Source organism: Euprymna scolopes, chromosome 40, assembly GCF_053919585.1.
Source record: "Euprymna scolopes isolate OS-2025 chromosome 40, ASM5391958v1, whole genome shotgun sequence".
Classification (NCBI taxonomy): domain Eukaryota; kingdom Metazoa; phylum Mollusca; class Cephalopoda; order Sepiida; family Sepiolidae; genus Euprymna; species Euprymna scolopes.
The window spans coordinates 5,391,537-5,410,825 of NC_136521.1; the positions used below are offsets into that span (position 1 = coordinate 5,391,537).

Sequence of the window (19,289 nt, forward strand, 5' to 3'; positions counted from 1 at the left end):
CTTAACTTCAGTTTGTCAACGTGATTTTTTTTTTTAACCCAGGAATCACCACTTATCAAGGCTCGGAGGCCACTTGAGGATATAGGTTAATGGGTATACATTAGTCAATGGGATTGTAGCGTAGTAAACATACGTAGTGGGAATTTTGTAAATTGGATTACTTTGGGGGCACGGTTCGTTAAGAACTTGTTTACGTTGGACTTGAAGACAAATTACATAGTTTACAGATATGCTGTACTTTAAATTCAATTTTTTTATTTGGAGATTTATGGATTTAAATGTGAACTCCTCAATATGGCCTTTTGGCCAAGATCAAAGTGTAGTATCTGTTCCGGCAGATGCTGCACTTGTGATGGTTTGTGCCAGTCAATGGAGGGGAGGCCCTCTATACTGGGACAATTATTATTTTTGGTAACCAGAGTGACCCCTTTTAGGGGAGCTGGTTTTTACCTCACATTAAAAACGGCCTTGTGCCTAATTTGCTCAGTGGGGGAGCAAATAAATACCATCTGTTCCGGCAGATACTGCAAGCTATGACTAGCTATGACTAGCTATGACTAGCAAAGACCAGATGTGGGGGCAACCCCACATGCCTGACCATTAACCAGCTCCCATTTCCCACCTCTCGGGAGCTGGTCCCCTTTTTCCCTTCCCCCTCCCTTCACTCCTCACATTAAAAATCGGCCTTGTGCCTAATTTGCTCGGTGGGGGAGCAAATAAACACCATCTGTTCTTCAGATGCTGCACTTAAGATAATTTGTACCAGTCAATGGAGGGGAAACCCTCTATACTGGGACAATTATTATTTTTGGTAACCAGAGTGCCCCCTTTTTGCCTACTTTTAGGGGAGCTGGTTTTTACCTCACATTAAAAACGGCCTTGTGCCTAATTTGCTCAGTGGGGGAGCAAATAAATACCATCTGTTCTTCAGATGCGGCACTTCCATTTCTCGTTCTCTTTCAGTGGAGGAGAAATCCTTCACGACTGAGACAATTTTTATTTTTGTACTTTTTCTCCACGTTAAAAAGCGACCCTGGTGTCTAACTGTCCCGTGGGGAGGCATTGTAAATAGGTACAATTATCAACGTCATTTTAGAGTTGGAGGTTGAAACTGTCTACGATATTGTATGCAAGAGTATTGCCAAACGATTAAGAGCAAGTATTTCAGCTATCAACAAGATAATTGCTAATTAGAAACGTTCATGAATGGCAAGAATGTTTTGTCTTATTTGCTTTTTTTAATGATTTGATATTTTTTCTGTGTTTTTTACTTATTTCTTTTTTATTTTTACTGGTTTTTCTTTTTATTTTTACTATTTTTTCTTTTTATTTTTATTAGCTTTTTCTTTTTATTTTTACTAGTTTTTTCTTTTTATTTTTACTAGTTTTTTTCTTTTTATTTTTACTAGTTTTTTTCTTTTTATTTTTACTAGTTTTTTTCTTTTTATTTTTACTAGTTTTTTTCTTTTTATTTTTACTATTTTTTTTTTTACTAGTTTTTTTCTTTTTATTTTTACTATTTTTTATCTTTTTATTTTTACTATTTTTTTTTTTACTAGTTTTTTTCTTTTTATTTTTACTATTTTTTATCTTTTTATTTTTACTATTTTTTATTTTTACTATTTTTTATTTTTATTAGTTTTTTATTTTTATTTTTACTATTTTTTATCTTTTTATTTTTACTATTTTTTATTTTTACTATTTTTTATTTTTATTAGTTTTTTATTTTTATTTTTACTATTTTTTATTTTTATTTTTACTAGTTTTTTATTTTTATTTTTACTGTTTTTTTATTTTTACTAGTTTTTTCTTTTTATTTTACTATTTTTTATTTTTATTTTACTATTTTTTATTTTTATTTTTACTAGTTTTTCTTGTTATTTTTACTAGTTTTTCTTGTTATTTTTACTAGTTTTTCTTGTTATTTTTACTAGTTTTTCTTGTTATTTTTACTAGTTTTTCTTGTTATTTTTACTAGTTTTTCTTGTTATTTTTACTAGTTTTTCTTGTTATTTTTACTAGTTTTTATTTTTACTAGATTTTTGGTTTTTTTTTTGTTTTCATTTTTTGTTTTTATTTTTATTTTTTTATTTTATTATTTTATTTTTTCACTTAATTTTACTATTTTTTGTTTTTATTTTTCCCTGTTTTACTTATCTTATTTTATTTTGATTTCAGTTATTCTTTAAAAATTTGTTTATCCTTTATTTTTCATTATTTTATTACTGATTTTTATATTTTGTTTATTTTTAAATTAATCTTGTTTTTTTTTTTCAATATTTCATTTTTAATACTTTTATTTTTTCATTTCTTTTACTTATTTTTTTAAAATTCTTTTTATTACTTTTGAATGTTTTTATTTATTTACTTTTTTGATTAGAGGAAAATTACTGCTTTTAGTTTGTTTATCTTATTTAAAATTTGTTCATCTTTTATTTTTAATTGATTTTTCTTGCGACGTTTGAAAAGCTAAACATTAATTAGTGTCTCTTCAAAAAAAAAAAAAAAAAAAAAAAAAAAATATTGCATGACCGAATATGACAAAAAAAAAGATATTTAAAAACCGAGCAAATATTTAAATGGGATTAGTTTTCGCAACCTCTTAGTTGAGCTCCAATTACTGCATGTCAAAACGTTCCTAATATTTTTGGGAATTTTTATGTGACGGTGTAAATACCACCACACACACACACACATATATATATATATATATATATATATATATATTAGCATGGTAGTGGCATTGCCCGAGTTGAAATGAAGTTCTGTTTGAACACGCCCAAGGATATTAATCATTTTCAAAATACAGGGCAGTATATAATACACATGTATATAATCAAATAACAATATGGCCCCTGTTATAGTATGTTCCCCGCCTTACGGTGTACATGCCGTAACCAGGGACAATAACCAGGACAGTATATAATACACATGTATATAATCAAATAATATTATAAATTACACCGTAAGTCGGGGTAATTACCGTAACCAGAGGCCGTGAAAACATCGTATCCCACATCGCGAACTGAAGAAAAAAAAAACGTATCCTAGGGCCACCGTATCCAGGGGTTCTATTATAAGTACCGATCTTAATAAGTACTAAAAATCGTTAAGGTAATGTTTACAATTTGCATTGGTTTCAGCATACACTTTTTTTTTTTTTTTTTAGATCTTAACATTTTTTTTATAATTAAAAAGCAAAACAAAGAAAAACAAAAATAAAAACGACAAAAAAAAAAAAAAAAAGAACGTTGGAAGTTGAAACCAACACACCTTGAAAACATTAGGATATATTTTTTTTAAGATACTGCGTGCCCATTCTTTGACGTCCTTCTCGAAGGGCGGATATTACACGCAACATGGCTGCTTTAAAATAAAGGTGTGCATGTATGAATAATGTTTACGATCTTAAAAGGCAGGGGTGAAAATGTTAATGCAGTTCTTACTTTTTGTACTTTCTTGTTCAATTTTTTCACGCTTTGTACTTACCTGCAATGAAAAAAAAAAAACATTTAAAAATAGAAACATTATTTAACATTCAGCAACAGTTACAGATTATAATATATGAAATACAAAAATTAAAAAAGGTTCCAGACCTTTTCAAATTTTGAGGAGATAAATGATGCCAGGACTGGCGTGAAGCAAAATTAAAGTTCTTATGGATTTAAATTAATTACAAAAAATCAAATTTCCGTTAAAGAAGGGGCGGGGGGGGGTAAAAACGATAATTTTACAGAAAAGTTAGAGAGAGTGATAAGAAAGGAGGGGTAAAATAATGATATAGAGGGGGGTATGAATACATCAAGGGGAGGAAAAAAAGAAGGGAGGGGTGAAAACAGTTGGCATCGCGTCAGACGACGACCATAGTAACAATCAAAATTTGAAAAAGTCTGGAATCTTTTCAATTTTTGTATTTTAATTTTTCTTGCCTGATGAAATCAAATATGATTGAAACGGTCTGCACATCGTAGCAAGATATGACTGTATTTACATAAAGAATAATAAAAAAAATAATTTGCTCTATTTGATTGAGCACTATTAATGGATCTCGTTGAAATTCAATTATTCTTAATTTTTGGATATCTTTCTACCTGGAATATATATATATATATATATATTCGATCTTATTCTTTTTACTTCATATACATATATACATATATATATATATATATATATACATACATATATATATATATATATTCTGCATGAATCATCATATGATTGGATTACTCTGACTGACGTAAAAAACATTTTAAAATAAAATGTTTAATTCAACGTTATTTTACGCTGTTAACGGTAGCCGAATGGATAGGTCTTTGCTGATCGAGCCAGAGATGGTTTTTGTCGCCGGGTTCGAATCTATCGACTGATGTTAATCGTGGCACCTTGCACTGAAGATTCCCGATAGGATGAAGCACTAGTGTCTGTAGGTATTTAATTATTTTAATAAATTATATATTTTCCATGGATTTCTGCCTTTGGATTATTATGGGCCATCTTCTTCCAATTACGGGATTTTTGGATTTTACTTGTGCAAATAGAAATTCAATTAACTTTCTTGAAGTTATATATTTGGATTTTACCGTCACTGGATTATTTATCTTCCACCAGACTATCCATTCATGTGTAATCACCTTTTTCTTCACCATATTCCCTCTGCTTCACTTTTTTTTTGTTTTCAAGTAAGATCTTTGACTTACTTGTGGTTTCATCAAATACTTTTGCATGCAAAATCCGATCCCGCATTTTGCTAATTCCTACCCTCTGATGAGAAGGAAAGTATTTCTTCGAAACTCCGCGGATTAAGGGCTATCCATTTATCTAGTGTTTCCTTTTCAGATTAAATATGTTTTAACTCATTTCAAGGTGTTTTTTTAACGTTTTATTAAGTGTTCGCTCGTATATATATATATATATATATATATATATATATATATATACACACACAATATACTAATTGTTATCGTACTTGATTTACTGTCGTTAGGTTTTAGTTTCGATCTTAGAATATTTTCTGTTTTTGCGGTTTAGGAAAAAAACAAAACAAAAAAACAAAACATAATACTCGCATACACTCAGTTTTTGTATGAATTAAAATATAATATTTGTGCATATTTTATGACCGGGCAACGTCGGGCAGCCTGTTTATATATCTATAAAAGTTAGTGAGTGTGTGTGTGTGTGTGTGTGTGTGTGTGTGTGTGTGTGTGTGTGTGTGTGTGTGTGTGTGTGTGTGAGTGAGTGAAGGAGAGAGAGAGATCAAAATTCTCAACCAATTTCTTGATATACAGACTTGAAATTTGGTGTATATTCATATTAAGAAATATCGACAACTTTAATCGGTTTTTATCCGAAAAAAAAAAGGGGGGGGGTTACTACGGGGGTCAAAATTAAAAATAAAAATGGTACATGAGGGGGTCATAAGATTTTTATCTGTCAACTGTTTCACAGATGCGCATGCGTGAATCTTTCTTTCACATGATAGTTTGTTTATATCAAGAATAGTACGTTTAAAAACACTTTAAAAATCGTACAAGCTGGCCTAATGGTTATCGTACTTGATTTACTGTCTTTGGTTTCGATCTCAGCTCGAGTATTTTTGTTTGAAGAGAACTGTTTAGCAAAACATGATACTTGAATGCACATGTCTCAGTTTTTTTTTTTGGGGGGGGGGTTCTTTTCTTTGAAGATTGTAATGCTGGATATGGGGAAGCCAGACCAGCTGCCAACATTGCTCTGCTTTTTATTAAAACCAACCGAGAGCTCTTTTTAGTATCCTTGCTGTTCCCTTAAGTGCAATTGTCTTGATCTCTCTTGCACTTGGTTCACCAGGAATATTAGTTAGGTCGGACTTCAGGTTCTTCTTCATAAGCCCTGTAGCACCTATAATAACTGGTATGATTGAAATCTCTAAGATTCCAGTTTCTGTATGAATTAAAATATAATATTTATGCGTATTTTACGACCGGGTAACGCCGGGCGGCCTGATAGTATATCTATAGATCACGCTAATACTGCAAGATGCATTGCATATGGTCTTCCGTGCTTTAAAAGAATCCTGCTAATGTTTAAAGCTTAAGTATTTCAACGCTCTCGGATATGTGGAAGATCGACCAATTTTTAAACATTTTGTGGTTATAGAAAATATTGCTACTTGAACATATCCTGATACGTAAGGTCAATAGTTGGTTCAACAGCAACAGTAGTAGTAGTAGTAGCAGCAGTAGTACTAGTAAAGAAGAAGAAGAAGAAACAATCCCTTTCTCTATAATAAGGACCAATGTGTATTTCTTTGTATATATAAACATATATTCAGGAGGTGCCTTAAATAAGTTCCAAGATTTTTTTTCTTTTTGTACAAATATGAAAATTCAGTATGTTATTGCTATTCATCTTAGGCTATTTGTTATTATTTCAGGTTCAAATGAACAGCTACAGCAGGAATTGGAATACCCCCTACCAAAGACTGATTGTCATAACTGGTGTATTTCAAAATTGCAATCTGGACATGAGGACACCTTGAAAGAAATTCTATTTTAAATTGCGGACAAATGCGACAGAAACGTATGGAATGCTTCAGACTGCTTTTGGACCATCTTGCATGAATTTAGCATCAGTGTTAGAATGGTATACGAGATTCAAGGACGGCGGGGAGTTTATGAAGAATGATGAGAGGTTTGGGAGTAGTAAGGATATCTAAACACCAGAGTTGATTGGCCAAATAAAGAATTTCATGAATAAGGACCGCTGTATTTCTATAGATGCAATAATGCACAGTATGATGTCAATGTCGGAACTATGCACACTTATTTGCGAGGACCTGATGCGGAAGATTTGCGCAAAATTTGTTCCAAGGGTGCTTAGAGAAGATCAACAAGAAAGACAAAAAGATGGGCATCAAGACAGTTCCTCATCCTCCCTATTGTCCAAACCTTGTTCCCTTTGACTTTTGGTTATTCCCTAAGCTCAAGGAAAACCTTCAAGGTTGTTATGAGACAATTAAGATTAAAGAGGCTGTGACGAGGGCCACTGACACGCTCACATGAGGACTACCATAGAGACTTTCAGAAGTTGCTGGAATGCTACAATAAGTGTGTTGCAGCCAGAGGAGATTACTTCTACGGGGGCTATAGTTTTATGTGTGTACTATCCATAAAAGTGTTCAAACGAAAAGTCGGGAAACTTATTGAAGACTGCTCATACTTTTTATGCAAATATATATTAGTGTTGGAACGATTAATTAGCATCAGAATCGGGGAAAATTTGTGCCTATTTTCTGATGCCTAAAACGATTATTTTAATTATCGTTTTTTTTTAAATTTTTTTTTTTAAATTTTATTTCATTTAAAACAAAATCTTCCACTGCTCGTAGTAATGATAAAACAATGAATATTTATTGATGTTTAACTACCGGTAAAATTAAAATCTATAGGTCACTCCCCCACCCCCGAGTCTGTTTTTACCTTTTAGAAAATATATGCACATTTAACGTATGTTTTTACGATAATCGGTAAAAACAACAACCTTGTAGTCATTTAGAAATTTATAAAGAATCGGAATCGGGAATTTAGTGCAGAATCGAGAAAAATATTGGAATCGTCCCATCACTAATATTTATGTGACTGAATGTAGTTTTCTCTCGTCAAATGAATAAAAAAAAAAAAAACACATGCAGGTTAGTACAATCGAAGAAGCAGGAAACAGGAAGTAAATTCCAAAGTCTCGCAGTCCAAGGAAGAAAACAATTAGAGTAAATGGCTTTTCGGAAGCAGCACTAAAGTGGTAGCATTGTGTTGCTTGCCAGGTTAGTCTGCGGTATGTACTTCAAGAGGAAACGTGGGGAGGAATTTGAACTTTTTATGGAAAAGCTTAGTCCAGGGTTTCCCGGTACCCCATGGTTCCTCAAGAGGTTGTCTAGAGTTCCTTAAAAATACTATTAAATAGACAGATTTTTCAGCTTTGTTTTTGGTAAATTTTTACCTCAATCTGAAACTCAATTAACCATCAATACTCATCCACAGAGGTCCTTTACACTCTCGGCACCCGCCCACAGAGGCCCTTTACACTCTCGGCACCCGCCCACAGAGGCCCTTTACACTCTCGGCACCCGCCCACAGAGGTCCTTTACACTCTCGGCACCCGCCCACAGAGGCCCAGTAGACTCTCGGCACCCGCCCACAGAGGCCCTTTACATTCTCGGCACCCGCCCACAGAGGTCCTTTACACTCTTGGCACCCGTCCACAGAGGCCCAGTAGACTCTGGACCATTAAAAATAAAGCCCTCTTTACTCAGACTTGATCGTTAAAAATAGAGGATCATTAAATTAGACATCTTTAAATAGACCCCCCTCCACACACACACACACAGATTATAAATAATTGTAAATAGAGCCCCAGGCCAAGAGTATTGACACTCATAAATAGGGTCAGAGTATTGATACTCATTTATAGAGGATCCTTCAGCCAGTTGATACCCAAAGAAAGAAGGTCCCTCCCTAGACACAGACAGTTGAAAATAGAGGATGTACCTTTTGATAAGCAGTGACCCCCTAGTAGAAAAATAATGTTATTTGATTCAATTTAGGTAAACAAAATTACCATTATTAAAAAATAAAGATCATGTCTCGATAAAGTCCACAGACGGTTTTTTCGCCTGATGGAGTCTTTAGACTTTGATAATAGTTTTCTTTACTCATACTGAATTACAATAGAAAAATGCGAGCATGAAAAGTAATATGGTTAAGCTTAAACATAGAAAAGGACAAGATATTCTAGTAAAATTTATAAATTTATGACTTAGAATATTGCAGCATTAAGAATTGATTATATAATGTTATAAATTGAATTTAAAAAAAAAGATCTTAATGCTGCAATATTCTAAGTTATAAACTTATATTTTTTACTAGAATATCTTTTCCTTTTCTTTTCCATGTTTAAGCTTAACCATATTACTTTTCATGCACGCATTTTTCTATTTGTAATCCATGATTTTTCCAGGCTTCTAGTGAATTCACTTGTTCTTTGTTTAATTTTAGTTTTTTTTTTTTATGCCCCCATAAACATAACATGCACATATGTAATAACAATGTACGGCACTCGTCTGCTTTCAATAAAATACCCAATTATCTCCCTTTTATCCTTTCATTCTGTTTCACCTGTTACTTCTTTCCACGAGAGCGGTGAATTAGTAGCAACAGTAGTCACTGAAGCGACTGGGTTGCTATGAAAACTAGTCATAAAAAACGTCGCTCACCCACTTGCATTTTTTTTCGATTTTGAACACCAGTAAATTCATAACTTGTTTTATTGAACGAAAATTGAACAAATTTTTTCACAATATAGCGAAGAAGGTGATAACTGAAATTTGGTCGAAAAAAAAGAGTGGTGAAGCTTTAAAGCAGTTCTAAATGACTAAAACTGCCACTTAACCATATATTCAAACACTACATTCTTCTCATCAGAGGATAGAAAGAAATCAAATTTCTGTCCTCTGTTGAGAAGATTAGCAAGAATAGCATTCTTTGAAACTCCGAGGAATAAGGACTTTGTAAATTTTTTTTTTTTTTTTTTTTTTTTTTTGAGTATTCAGTGGAACAATAAATTTTGATTGTAAGTTTCGACTTAGTTTTTAATTTTCTTTCTCTTATAATAAGCTCTACACTCTATTGTGTATTGAGCTTTTTTAATCGGTTGGGATTAAATTATCTATATATAAATACTAGTATTTATATTAGATTGAAGTTTACCAATGGGTATATCAGGTAAACACTACATCCTTTTGATTTCATTACTCTCTCTCTCTCTCTATATATATATATATATATATATAACTACTTCATTTAATCACATAAAATTAATATATGAAAGTATAAATTTATGCGTAAACATTAAGTATTTACTTCAAAAGTGCTCAATACGTAGGTAGAGCTAGTTAGTAATTTATAAAATATATATGACGATTAAGCTACACTGAATATTCCGCGTTTCATCCACTATAGGACTCTTCAGGCTTATGTGCAAATTTTGTGGTTGTTTGTTGTTTTTATATAAGCATCTTCTATTGAGATTTTAGTTAGCCAATCAGCTTTCTAGTATCCACCGCGCCTTTCCTATCAGCCAATGAGCATGCACTTATCGCAAAAAGGCCTATTTTACCTCTGGTTGACCTGTTCCTTTGTGTGTGTGTGTGTACATGAGTAGGCTCCTATATGGTTGACTATTATAGAAAACTGATTACACAATGATAGATGTATCGAGACACAGGAATGGGTATGTTTGATATGGCATAACGATGATTCATTAAAATTATGGGGTTAGCGTACGCACCTGGTCCACAAATTATGGAAATAAAAAATTTATAAGTCAAAAAAAGCGTTTACAAGTGTTTTTGATATAGATGTACATAATAATACTTTGATAAGTATGTTTTAGCTTTAATAGGGATGGTATAATAAAATTGTAGGGTTTGCGTTCACGCCTGGCCTCCATAGAATGGAAATAGGCACAAACTTTAATAAAGACTTTTCATATCTATCTGTGTAAGTATACTTTGATAATTATGTTTCAGTTTGAAGAAATATGGTATAATAAAATTATGGGGTGTTCGTTCGCACCTGACCGCCATAGAATGGAAATATGTCACAAAGTTTAACAAGATTTTTTAAGATAGATCCACAGAATATTGTGATAAGTGTTTCAGTGTGAACAGGTATGGTATAATAAATTATGGGGTTTATCTATTTTATTTTTACTTTCATCATATTTTGCTTTGGTTTTGATACCCCCAAATTCGAAGCTATCTCTTTACAACCCTTCCTTTTCATAACCTATCATACTTTCATAAATCAGAGTCCATTTTCTGTAGGCTGTTTTTGAACCCATTCAATGACGGGTACTTTTACTAGTATATATATCCTGGCTTATTGGTTCGTTGTTTTTGTTTTACGGCATATCAACCCTTTTCAGGTCATTTAATGCCAAATCCAATGATTTTGAAGAAATTTTTTTAAATAGAATATATTTGTTTTTTTTCAAGTCGGTTTCTATTTAACCCATAGTTGGGACCCTAACAGGTACTACCACTCCGGGTCGGAGTGGACCTGGGAGCAATATAGTTTAAGGTCATATCCAAGACCGTTCTGTCCAGCCGCACTGATGAGCTGTGATACAGCGGAACAGTACTGTATGTGGATCACACACACACACACACACATTATATATATATATATATATATATATTTTGATATATATATATGTGTGTGTGTGTGTGTGTGTGTGTGTGTGTGTGTGTGTGTGTGTGTGTGTGTGCGCATTCCGTTACATAGGCATCTTTTTCTGTTAATAAACTCAACTTCCGATTGTCTGTTGCTGAATCATTTTAATTAGACTTTGAAACAAATCAGCGATTCCATAAAAATGTGTATTCAATGACGAAAAAGATATTTGAAACCGACGCGTGACAGACCAACGAACCTACAAAGCACTTCCCTCCTCCGTAATGGCACGAGGAAGTAAAAAAAAAAAAAAAAAAAAAAAAAAATGAAAGAACCTAAAAAGGAATTTTCGATTTGAAGAAAAAAAATGAAGCTGTTGGGTAAACCTATCCCTCGGCCAAGTTCTGTGAGGCAAATATAGTCCAGGTCATTCATCGCCACCCAGCTCTTCATATTTCCAGGAGTTTTGCAGACAAGGCGAGTCACAAACGAACGATGAGTCAGTTCAAACTCCACAGCGCAGCGAGACTTTGAAAAAAAAAAAAAAAGAAAAAAGAAAAAATTGCAATCACTCACTATAGCAAGAAATAAAAAAAATAAAGACCCTCGACACCCGCCAACAGAGCCCCTCCTTAAAACTCAGCTATCGTAAATAGACCCCCTCCTTAGACTCGGATCTCGTAAATAAACCCCCAGCTATCATGAATAACCCCCCTCCTAGCTTATCAACACTCGTAATTAGAGCTACCTAAACTCTTTATACTTTAAATTATCTGGCTCCCAGACATGACACTGAGTTGCCCCCATAGATCCTGGACAGTCTAAAATTATAGACACCTTCAAATAGAGCCTTCCTCTCCCACAAATATCTACATACTTAGAGGGGTCACAAACTGTCGACACCTACAAATACAAGGGGAGACACCCAGACTGTCGACACCCATAAATAGAGGAGGGGGACACCCAGACTGTCGACATATATAGAGGAGGGGGGGCACCCAGACTGTCGGCACCCATAAACAGAGGAGGAGCCCCCCAGACTGTTGACACATAAACAGAGGAGGGGGGCACCCAGACTGTTGACGCACATAAATAGAGGGGGAGCCCCCCCCCCAGACTGTTGACATATAAATAGAGGAGGGGGGCACCCAGACTGTCGATACCCATAAATAGAGGGGGAGTCCCCCAGACGGTTGACAAATATAAATAGAGGGGGAGCCCCCCAGACTGTTGACAAATATAAATAGAGGGGGAGTCCCCCAGACTGTTGACAAATATAAATAGAGGGGGAGTCCCCCAGACTGTTGACAAATATAAATAGAGGGGGAGTCCCCCAGACTGTTGACAAATATAAATAGAGGGGGAGTCCCCCAGACTGTTGACAAATATAAATAGAGGGGGAGTCCCCCAGACTGTTGACAAATATAAATAGAGGGGGAGTCCCCCAGACTGTTGACAAATATAAATAGAGGGGAGTCCCCCAGACTGCTGACACATAAATAGAAGGGGAGTCCCCCAGACTGTTGACACATATAAATAGAGGAGGGGGACACCCAGACTGTTGACAAATATAAATAGAGGGGGAGTCCCCCCAGACTGTTGACACATAAATAGAGGGGAAGTCCTCCAGACTGTTGACAAATATAAATAGAGGGGGAGTCCTCCAGACTGTTGACAAATATAAATAGAGGGGGAGTCCCCCAGACTGTTGACGCACATAAATAGAGGGGGAGTCCCCCAGACTGTTGACACATAAATAGAGGGGGAGTCCCCCAGACTGTTGACGCACATAAATAGAGGGGGAGTCCCCCAGACTGTTGACGCACATAAATAGAGGGGGAGCCCCCCAGACTGCCGACACATATAAATAGAGGGGGAGCCCCCCCCCCCCAGACTGTTGACACATATAAATAGAGGGGGGACCCCAAGACTCAATACCCATGAGTAGAAAGGAAGTCAACCAGACTGTCATCCATGAGTTGGGATGGGAGGTCATCCAGACTGTCGACACCCACAAGTAGAGAAGAAGGGGTCAACCAGACAACAGCTTTGGTGCCCCCTCCTCCTCTACTTATGGTGTAGACATTCATAAGTAGAAGAGGGGTCACTCAGACTGTAGACATCCATAGTAGAGGAGGAGGGGGGGTCACCCAGACAGCAGACACCTATAAATAGAGGGACCACCAAACTATCAAGAACAATAAAGATAGGATCCCCAGACTATCGGCCTTCAGAAAATTTTCAAGCTTGTATATAATAGATAATGTATATAGATTACTAGCAGGGACACCCGACGTTGCCCAGGATTGAATGATGATTAACGAATGCTTTACAACCCTTTGTTTTAATTCTAATCAAAATCGGTGAAATCGACCACTTTTCAATCAAATCAATTGATTGACTGCTCTAGTTGGGGATTCATGGCGATGCACTCTGAAAAGTCTTCACATGTGTCTCGCAGTGACATCCCACAATGCATTGTAGTCTAAATTGCACTGTAGAGAAACTACTGTTAATTTTACAAAGTTTTTATATATATAACGGTTTGAATTAAAGGTTAGTATGCATCGTTCAATTGTGCTCTGAACAAGAACATTCATTTCGAAAGTTCCTCTCTCATATCTAAGAACCTACTGTTAATTTTATATGTTGAACGTTTCGATTTGTGTGACAATAACATTTTTCAAATTGTGATGTTAGGTTGTATAAAGTATTTTTTTTTTTTTTTACAGTGATCACCACTTATCAAGGCCCGAAAGCCACTCAGGGATAAGGGTTATTGCAAGTACATTAAGTTAGTGAAGAGATTTGCTGAAGTGTTTACTTAAGGGGGCGGTTCATTAGGAATTTGTTAACATTGGACTTGAAGACATCCACGTTGTAGTCCGGAGGGAAGCAGGCAGACGGAACAGAGTTCCACAGGCGTGCAGTTCTAAGAAAGAAGCTTTGTTCATGGAATCCGCGTTTTGATTTAGGCACAGATATAGAGTGGGGGAAATTTTTCACAGTGGATTCAGCTAGACGGGTGTTTTTCGTGAAAGATTGATGAGGGGGGACCAGAGATTGGAGTGTTAACTTTAGTTAAAATTTTCATGGAAAGTGTTCGATTGAGCTTCAATCTATGGTCCCCCCTCGCCAAACTTTCACAAGAAACACTAGACTAGCTGAAAACACTATCAATAATACCCCCCACTCTTTATCTGTACCTAAACCTAAACATAGATTCCATGAACAAAGCTTCTTTCTTAGAACTGCACGCATATGGAAGTGTCTTCCGTTTTCCTGCTTTCCAGTCGTCTATAATATGGCTGTCTTCAAGTCCAACGTGAACAAGTTTCTGATGAGCCGTTCCACTTAAGTTAACAAATTTACCGAACTTCCATTACTATCGATTACTATATTGTCCTTTTGACTGCTGTACACTCTTTAACCCTTATCCTTGAGTGGCCTATCGGCCTTGATAAGTGGTGACGCCTATGTAAAAAAAAAAAAAGAAATCGTTTGTTCCTTCTTTCATCGAATTATATAGATTATAAAAGAGACTGATACTAAACCTATCCTTAAGTAAACACTTCAGCAAATCTCCTCACTAACTTAATGTACTTGCAATAACCCTAATCCCTGAGTGGCTTCCGGGCCTTGATGAGTGGTGATCACTAAAAAAAAAAAAAAAAAAAAAAAAAATAATCTAAGAACACTGTCAGATATATAAAGTACGTTCGTGTGAAATGTCATAGAAATCGACTCAGTTGTGGAGTCTATAAAGAATGAACTCACAAAGTTCTTTTTATATAATAGTCGAGATAGGTTACAGGTTGGTTGTATTTGTTTTTTTTTTTTTTTTTTTTTTACAAAGGCATCACCACATTATCAAGGCCCAGAGGCCACTCAAGGATAAGGGTTAAAGAGTGTACAGTAGAAGTTGGTCAATATAGTAATCATTAGTAATGAAAATTTGGTAAATTTAATAACTTATATGGAACGGCTCATCAAGAACTTATTTACCTTAGACTTGAACACAACCATATTGTAGTCAGCCGGAAAGCAGGAAAACGGAAGACAATTCCACAGGCGTGCAGTTCTAAGAAAGAAGCTTTGTTCATGGAATCTATGTTTAGGTTTAGGCACAGATAAAGAGTGGGGGAAATTATTGATAGTGTTTACAGCTAGACGAGTATTTCTTGTGAAAGTTTGGCGAGGGGGGACCATAGATTGAAGCTCAGTTGAACACTTTCCATGAAAATAACGATACATCAGAGACAAACTCGCAACAAGCATTTCAACCATTTTCAGGCTATTTTGAAAAACAATTTTTTAATAGATTTTTTTTTTTTTTTTTTTTTTTTTTTCAAGTCTATTTAAAGTCTATTTTCAAGTTTCTACTTAACCCATAGTTGGGACCCTAACAGGTACTACCACTGCAGGTCAGAGTGAACCTGGGAGCAATGGCAATTAAACGGTGGCTCCACACTCCCCAAAGCCCGCAAGCTGGGGCCTCACCATCGGATGTAGTTTAAGGTCATATCCAGGACTGATAAGTTACAGGAGACAATAAGACCCAAACCCGGTCTAAAATAATTGACTTGAAACTTTGGGTTTGTATTACTGTACACAGATTCAAAAAAGTTGTCAAAAAACAAATATATAACAAATAAATGTTATCAAAGGCAAGATAAGTTACTTTTCTACCCAACTGGATATATTTTTTGTATTTTTATTCAATGTAATATGTTTATTCAGCTCGAAAAACATGCAGTGTTTACCGATGTATTGGAAAATTCAAAATGGCGCCCGACTCTCTCTTTAACGCGGTAAGTTCGGGAAAAGGTGTTATAAATAATAAACTAGACAAAATACTATTAAAAAAGCACCGAATATATGTCAAGTTATGTCACTGTAACATATATTGAGCGAATTTCTAACAGTATTTTGTCTAGTTTATTATTTATAACACCTTTTCCCGAACTTACCGCGTTAAAGAGAGAGTCGGGCGCCATTTTGAATTTTCCAATACATCGGTAAACACTGCATGTTTTTCGAGCTGAATAAACATGTTAAATTGAATAAAAACACGAAAAATATATCCAGTTAGGTAGAAAAGTAACTTATCTTGCCTTTGATAACATTTATTTGTTATATATTTGTTTTTGACAACTTTTTTGAATCTATGTGTACAGTAATACAAACCCGAAACTTTCAATCTTATTCACTGTAATCTAATTTATAAAACTCACTATGTCTGCCTGTGTCTCCATATTTTCAAACACTATCTCTTCCGAAACTAAAAGTCGCAGAGCAGCACTAGGGGCCGTAAATGATTGAGTTTTTCATGAACCGTTCTTTTATGGATCTTTAGCCGGTTAAAATAGTTTTTAAGGGGTCAAAAAATGTGGCAAAATTGAAAAAAAATTGTTATATATTTTGTACATTTATCTTAGTTTATTTTTAATCAGTTCATACCTGTCTCACGTTGGTAAAGTGGTAACGTCACCAGCTTTGAATGCTACAGTTTTGCTTTCGGGTTAGATTCTAGCTGATGGCATCCAAATATTTTCTTTCGTTTAACGTTTGAAATCACGAAAAATTTGAAGTCTGTAGATAAATAATTCGTTGAGTATATAGGTTGAGAGTTGTGCTCACGCGCACATTCTCACACATATATATCTCATATATAAAGGCTATATGTTTATCAGTCTCCATATTTTCAAATTATCTCCTTGGTAAAACTTGCGGAGAACGCTCTGTTTTACGGTTGTTTTTTAAAAACGTAACGAAATTTAAATTTCCGTTCAATTTTTATAACACCTGTAAAATAGGGCACTCTCAGCAAGTTTTACCAAAATGTGTTCGAAACGCCCTAAAATTCCCCGAGTTCGACACAATGATCCCCGCGTTCAACAAGAAACACTTGCTCTGATGAACTGCAAGCACTTGTGCCCCCACGACGTAAACACCCTCGACAAGCTGCAAAATCCCACCCCCACACTGTAGAGATCCCTAGATGTAAAAGATCTTTCTACTCCAGTAGTTTCTTCCCCAGAACTGCTAGACTTTGGAATTCCATTCCAGGTCACTACTTCCTCAACTGTACTGACATGCATAAGTTCAAGTGCAACGTGAACCAACATCTCGCTGCCCTAATCCCTACATAGTACCCCAGTAGATGTTTCCCCTGATAGTAGCCGCCTACACCAAAGTGGCAATGTGCCTTGTTTGGGGTGAAAATGTAATAAAAAAAAAAAAAAAAAAAAAAAAAAAAAAAAAGGTCGGACGTTACATCGGCCGAAACGTTCATCAACCGAATTGGAAAAGCGAAAATAGAAATAAAAAATATGAACGACATTTAGTAACGTGCGCGCACACAGTTTTTATAATATAATTATCCACTGACACATGTTTCGTTGTCTATGACTCATCAGAGTGGCTGAATCTAGCGAGATTCGAAATCGGAACCTCATGGTAAGAAGTCAAACCTTACCACTCGGCCACCTCACCTATTCGAATATATCGGGATTTAAGTAGGTTTCGAATCTCGCTAGATTCAGCCACTCTGATGAGTTGTAGACGACCAAACACGTGTCGGTGGATAATTATATTCTAAAAACAATATATATATGCCGCTCCCCAGATGGGGGGGGGGCAAATTGGTTAAAGAGAAAATTATTCCCAACTCGAATTTTGGTAAAAATGTACTTTCGTAAATGATTGAATTCATTCAAAAAAAACGTATCGCAAAGAACAAAAAGAAATAATACACACACACACATATATATATATATATATATATATATATATATATATATAGTAATTTATAAAATATATATGGCGATTAAGCTGCACTGAATATTCTGCGTTTCATCCACTATGCATAAGCCTGACGAATCCTATAGTGGATGAAACGCAGAATATTCAGTGTAGCTTAATCGCCATATATATTTTATAAATTACTAACTAGCTCTACCTACGTATTGAGCACTTTTGAAGTAAATACTTAAAGTTTACGCATAAATCTATACTTTCGTATATTAATTTTATGTGAGTAAATGAAGTAGTTATATATATATATATATATATATATATATATATATATATATATATATATATATATATACTCCTATAAATTCGTTTTTCTTTTGTGTGTATTGATATTCATATTAAAAACCTTTTTTATTCATTTAAAAAGGAAATGCAATTTTCTTATATATGGGTCGTGGAATTGCATTCCCTAGCAAAAGACCTAACTAATTTGCATGTTCTTTTAAACATTAATATTAATTAAATCCCTATTAGTTGCTTCGGTTTCCTCATTAGATGATCATCTTTAGTTAACTATTACGTGTAATTATATTCATGCAGATATTCTACATGATTTATACTTGCATAATATTTGCGTAAAAAGTTTATAGTAAACACAAAATTGTTTCCATATATATATATATTTATGTATACGTATATATTTTTGTTGAAACAATTTTGCCTACCAAACTCCTCCTAGAGTTTTTGGTCTACAGACATGAAACTTCATATATAAGCTATTTGAATCCATGCAAAACTTTATATTTAGTTTTTAGCCCGGAAAAATCGGTGCAAAAATGTAAAATTTCAAATAAAAAAAATCAAATTTGCCAGGTGAAGGTCGAACGCCGGCATTACGAATGCATAACGTAGTAGTTATTGGTTCATGTTTTAATTTTTAGCCTTGCAGTAAACATGTTTTCATAGCCCAGTCATTGACGGCAGAGGTAAAATAAATCGTGAGCTGAACATTTTGGTTTCGATTCTCCGTGGTGGGCATGAGTCTTATAATAAATATATATATATATATATATATATATATATATATATATATATATATATACACTTTTTATAGGCACCGCCAAAAATGGCCGAAAAATCAAGTTGTTTTTTAAAACGAAATTACATTTATTAAAATCCATTATTTCTGAGTAACTTTTTTTTTCCAGAAAGATAAAACCCTTGATTTTATCATATAGAAAGCAGAATAATGTAAAACTTTTTCTACTATTTTTAACTAAATTTTAAATGTTAAATTTTCCCCAAGAGTTAATTGGCATT

General features: G+C 34.4%; 1 protein-coding gene across 12 annotated transcripts in view; it reads right to left on the minus strand.

Annotated features, from left to right (window-relative positions):
• The window catches only part of LOC145265357 (plexin-A4-like), a 1,096,693-nt gene that overhangs the window by 925,976 nt on the left and 151,428 nt on the right, over positions 1-19,289 (minus strand). The window contains exon 1 of one of the 12 annotated variants that reach the window (XM_080121142.1): positions 3,447-3,471. The exons of the other annotated variants lie outside the window; for them this stretch is intronic. The gene's annotated coding sequence lies outside the window, so the exon portion shown is untranslated. Of the gene's footprint in view, positions 1-3,446; positions 3,472-19,289 lie in introns of those variants that run through there. 12 annotated transcript variants of the gene reach the window in all.